This window comes from Chiloscyllium plagiosum, chromosome 36 (assembly GCF_004010195.1).
Source record: "Chiloscyllium plagiosum isolate BGI_BamShark_2017 chromosome 36, ASM401019v2, whole genome shotgun sequence".
In the NCBI taxonomy this organism is placed as follows: domain Eukaryota; kingdom Metazoa; phylum Chordata; class Chondrichthyes; order Orectolobiformes; family Hemiscylliidae; genus Chiloscyllium; species Chiloscyllium plagiosum.
Genome location: NC_057745.1, coordinates 4739397 through 4745217, shown reverse-complemented (window position 1 = coordinate 4745217; position 5821 = coordinate 4739397). Strand labels below are relative to the sequence as shown.

The following is a 5821-nucleotide window of genomic DNA, read 5'->3' as shown; positions in this document are numbered from 1 at the left end:
GTAGCCACACACGCAGACAACAAGCAACATGAATTCGACTGGGACAACACTACTATCATAGGGCAAGCCAGACAGAGAACAGCCAGGGAATTCCTAGAGGCATGGCATTCATCCACAAACTCCATCAACAAACACATCAACCTGGACCCAATATACCAACCACTACAGCGGACAGCTGAAACTGACAACCGGAAGCGGCAGGGACAGGCCACTATAAACACCGGAGGAAACATCAAAGAAGCGCTTCGCAGGAGGCTCCCAAGCACTGATGATGTCACCTAGCCAGGGGATGAAACGTTTGCAACAAAAACTTTTAATCAGTTGTTAAGCAGTGTTTGTTATTAGCACCCTTTGTTGTGAGACCCTGATTATGAGGATAGGCTTTCAGCATATATTGGACCTAACATTGGGAACTTAACAGAAGGGAGAAAAAAATCATGTAAAACTGCCCTTAAAGAGCTGCTTTTTCCAGGTTCTGAGTATATTTAAGAGGATACAACCACTTGTGGGTAAGTGGTTACATAGGGGAAAGAAATAATAGTAACCTTTCCAAGTGATACTAATATTTTAAGGAAAACAGAAAATACTGGAAACAATCAGATCTGACAGTACCTGTGGAGAAAGAAAAACAGAGTTAATGTTTCATGCTTATGATCTTTTATTAGAAATTTCAAAGTTTTCAGTTCATAATTTCAGATTTTCAACATCCCAAGGTATATTGTTTTCATACAGATCGGTTAATGTACATTTCAGAGTTAATTGGATCTATCACAATAATTGTGAATGCAAAATGATAACAGTGCTCAAACAATTGATTGTACAGCCAGTGCTTGATAACTGGTGGAATAAAGGGTGAGAGAATGAATTGATAGGAAGGAGTGTTGTCTCCTTCCCACTCCAAATAACATTGCAACATATCTGAAAGGTAGTAAAAGTATCAAATTTGAAAGTACAATTGACTGCCCCTACTACTGGTAGTTTATGTTGGCTGCGATTTGTACTTTTCGCAGATCATACAGCTCTGCATCTAGCTATCTGCTGTCCTCGAGTTCATGTTGTTAATTCTACCAAGACATTGCTTCTCTATCTAGAATGTGGGCAAAAGGTAACAACAGATGGGTTCACTACCAAGACATTGCTTCTCTATCTAGAATGTGTGCAAAAGGTAACAACAGATGGGTGTAGGCTGCATCTAATGCAATTCCTTCTGAATTGCTCTCTCTCTTCCTGTAGAAACTTAATCTGGCTCATCTTTTGTCTTTCCAGAATATTGTACAATATACCTTTTGAAAAGCGTGTGCCACCTGTGATTATTGGGGTTTTTTTTTGTTCTGTTTATGCTTGGTTTTATTTTGAGATTCTGACCAAAAACATAGACTTTGTTTAATGTAATATGCCAGTGGGAGCAACTGCAATATGAATAAGCCATCTGATATTTGTATTTTTTGAACTCAGGTCAAAAAGATCAGCTGCAACAAATCCATGTGCCTCAAGTGAAAAAAAGGCAATATGTTTGTAATCAGAAAATTGGGTTTCATTGTAAAATAGTTTCAGTCGTCAAAAACAAATTACAAACCATTGTCAATAAAATGATTTAAAAGGATAAGGTACAGTACTTCAATCAGCTAATAACAAAACTCCCTTCACATATAGAATGCTAAAAAAACGCATGCCTTATCCAATTAGCAATATCTTCAGTGCCTTCTCTTCCCTTAACTTCATTCAACCATCTGTATGCTGAATTAGCATTTAAAGTTGTGTTCTTCAACATACCACCCACTGGTATAGCTAGAATATGAAATACCCTCTAATTCAAATAAGAAGAATCACTGCCTGTATCACACCAGAAAAGTAAAATGCCAAAGTTGACATTTCTGGGAACCACCATGTGGAAGATAGGAACAGGAATCAACTATTCCTGTGCATGGTGTCTCAGTGGTTAGCACTGCTGCCTCACAGCAACAGGGCCCTGGGTTCGATTCCAGCCTTGGGCGTCGATGTGGAGTTTGCACAGTCTCCCCGCGTTTGTGTGGGTTTCCCCCCGGGTGCTCCAGTTTCCTCCCACAGTCCAAAGATGTACAGGCCAGGTGAATTGGCCATGCTAAATTGCCCATAATGCTAGGTGCATTAGTGAGAGGGAAATGGGTCTGGGTGAGTTACTCTTCAGAGGGTCGGTATGGACAGGTTGGGCCAAAGGGCCTGTTTCAACACTGTAGGGAATCTAATGAATTTAATCTAATGAAATTTAGCCCTTCAAGTCTGTTTTACACTAAATCAGATCATGTTTGTTTTGTGATTTAGCTTCACATCCTAATTTTGGAATTGATCTTTCAGTTAATAATTGAATTTGAACCTAAATCCGCAAGCTTAATTCATATTCAAGTTAGTGACTACAACAGAATACATTGTCATTTCAAGGCAAAAATTGTTGGCCACCCCACCAACCTCTAACTGCAAATCTTCTTGCTACATTCTTCAGCAATTTTTTCCAAAAGAAGCATGGCTGGGTTTATTGTAAAGTTTTGCTGAACATTAGGAACTTTCAAGAAAATTTACCTTTATTTGCTATTGTCAATAGTTTTCATTGCTGTGCAAAATTTGTATCTGCTCTGTGATATATTAGTGTCACAACTGGCTGGCTACAAAATAATGACTGAAACAGTAAGTCAGTCGCCATCGCTAAAATTAAGAGGTAAATTTTCAAATAGCAATTTGAAAGTTAACTCCATTTTTCCCCTTAAAGATTCTGACTAAAATGCGTTTTGTATTTCTGTTTCAAATTTCCAATGTTTGCAGTTGCTTTGTGCAATAAAGGAAAAACAGCTTTTTTAACCCAATTCAGTCAAGAGGCAGCGATGTTAACCCATTGAAACTTCATAAAGTTACTGCTTGCTGTGTCAGAATTTATCTTCAATGTCAAGATAAAACAAGGAACTGCAAATGCTGGAAAACTGAAACAAAAACAAATTGTTGGAGAAACTCAGCAGGACTGGCAGCATTGTGGAAAGAACAAAGTTAATACTTCAACTCAACATGATTTGGAGATGCCGGTGTTGGACTGGGGTGTACAAAGTTAACAATCACACAACACCAGGTTATAGTCCAACAGATTTAATTGGAAGCACACTAGCTTTCGGAGCGACGCTCCTTCATCAGGTGATAGCATCACTCCGAAAGCTAGTGTGCTTCCAATTAAACCTGTTGGACTATAACCTGGTGTTGTGTGATTTTTAACTCAACTCAACATGTTAGCCATTTTGCTGGAATTAATATTTATGGAATATGTAAACAAAATGGGAGATCTGAATTCACATTTATGCCAATAAAATGTTTAAATCTCTTCCAGTATTCTCAGCAACATCTGGGTTCAGATTTTTAAGTTATATCCTTGGTAAACTTGAATCTGACTGCACCCTATTGTATACTACCTAGAATATATATATGTAGATTATTTGACAGGTTTCATAACATGCAGTAACAAGTTCAGTCAGGATTGATTTCTCTTGCCTTGCCTCCCACCATTGCAATTGCCCCCACCGACTCCAGCAAGTCACTAACATTTATGTACAGCAGGCATAGGACAGGAGACCAACATAAGTCTTAACATGGGAGGAAGTCTGCATCAGGTGAAAATATCATTGGGCTCTGCTACATGATTTTGTGTCTTTTTCTGCACCATTTCTTCCAGTTTTGAGTGGGATTGAGGGGAAGAATATCCATCCCATCCTTATTGCATTCAACCCACTGCAGAATTATGTTTCTGTGCTTGCAAGGGTGGCACTGCTGCTCATGATGTCAATCATTGTATGATTATCTTTTTGAAATATGCAACTGTCATTTTTATATCATACCATTGAAAATAATTAGTGTTAAGTTCATTGTTGGCATCAGGATATTTTGAAATATACCTTTTTTGGAGCATCTATCCCACTGATCTTTTTTAAACACCAATGCTACATTATAGAAGTGATCTGCATCATAAATATAGATAATACACAGAATTTATAGTCAGCCATTGAGGATTGTATGGGGTTCTGCCAGCTAAAAGAGCAAGCCTTTATGAATCATAAAGAATTGTACAAGATTTTTTCATGTTCATTTTGAAGATAAACTTGAGTAGCTGGTAAAGACCAGAGTCTGCAGGGCTTTCAGGGAGCTGCTGTCAGCTTTGAGGCAACCTTCACTGATTGTAAATGACATCCAGCAAGGGGAAGGAATGCTGCCGGAGATTAATTCCCAATAGGTCATTTATTCAGCAGTGTTTGTTGATTTGACAATGAACAAGCTGTTAAGAATATCGGTGGCATCCAGCAGAACTAGTAAATAATAATTATACTGCGCCTTCCTCACTTTATCTCCTGGTGTTATTTTTGTTACACTCATCTGTATTGCGTGAAATGTTTCTTCACTGGAACAGCTGAAGCTACTGCTGTATTTTCACATTTTTTTAAAGTCACTCCTTCTAATCAAGCGGCAGGCAGCCATTATAATTCAAATACAAGTAGTTCTGACCATTTTAAGTGGCAACATTCTGTGAGTTTGTTAATTACATTTCTGCAGTGGAGCCTTTTTTCAACAAAGACACAGCCTTTACTAGGGAGAGCTGGAGCACAAATACAAATCAAAGTTTATAAGTGTATTGTAATTTCATTTACTCTGCAGATTAATGAAATTTGGGAACATTTTTTGCCCTGTGAAATAATTTGAATTAATCCAAAATAAACCGTTTATTGCAACTCAATTTAAGCAGATTTGACGCATGCTTCTTGTTCAGTGGGAGTCAGAATTAATCCACCATTTGGTGAACTTGGACCCTTTCACCTCGAGGGAAGAAATTTATCATAAAAGTGTGAAACTGTGGGAACTGCAGACTTAAATAAGCAACTTAAAACACTAAACTCACCATGAAATGAATGATGTTTCACTAAAGATGCATGGTGGTGATTAAATTAAAGCCAAATTTTATGGGTCCAGTTTAAATAACAGTAAAGTAAGTGCTGGAAAAATTGTGGTTTTGTGGGATGGTGCCTCAGTTCTGTGAGTAGTGCTAATGCCCAACAACTAACAATCACAACTCAAAAACCAATACCATGTGCCTTTTGATACAAAACTAGAGTTTTTATATATATAAAATAATAAAAAGAAACTCGGAATGCCGAAGATTTGAAATAAAAACAGAAACTATTGTTTGCGCACAAGAGACAGTAAGTATTTGAAAAATAATGGCATTTTGGGTGTGAGCCATTCATATTTGGACAGTGAACTGGTGAATAGCCCATACCTTAACTAAACCTGTGCTCACTTCAAGAAAATAAAGGATAAAATTGGGAAGTGAGGTCGTATTGCTAACTTCTTAAAATTTAAGTATTTAATTTCTTTAGAATGCCAAGGTCCTGTCTCTGTTATGAATGTATGAATTTTCTTTGTTCTTAGAATGTGAGTAATCTTGTGACTAAATGTCCAAAGGTGGTGGTGTGCTGCCTTAAATGTAAGCTGTTATTTGATCAAAGGGGGCTGTGGCCTATTGATATTATCACTAGACTTTTAATCCAAAGATCTAAGTAATTAGACACATTTAAATGACTCTTGGATAGGCACATGGATAACAGTAAAATGTTGGGTATATAGGTAGTTAGAGAAGGATAAAAGGTCAGCACAACATCGAGGACCGAAGGGCCTGTACATTGCTGTACTGTTCTGTGTTCTGTATTCTGTGTTTGATTCCTGCCATGGCACATGGTGGAATTTGAATACAATTTTTAAAAATCAAGAATTTAATGATGATAATGAAAGCTTTGTGGATTGCCAACATCTATGAAAA

The 5821-nt window shown here is 37.5% G+C and overlaps 1 long non-coding RNA gene across 5 annotated transcripts in view; it reads left to right on the top strand.

Moving 5' to 3' along the window:
• The window catches only part of LOC122540901, a 36055-nt gene extending 33059 nt beyond the window's left edge, over positions 1 to 2996 (top strand). For 4 of the 5 annotated variants that reach the window (XR_006309450.1, XR_006309451.1, XR_006309449.1 and 1 more), the window contains one exon: positions 1456 to 1964. This is a non-coding gene — a long non-coding RNA (uncharacterized LOC122540901). Of the gene's footprint in view, positions 1 to 1455; positions 1965 to 2796 lie in introns of those variants that run through there. The other variant, XR_006309448.1, reaches the window with a different exon arrangement.
• Positions 2997 to 5821: the final 2825 nt, after the last annotated feature.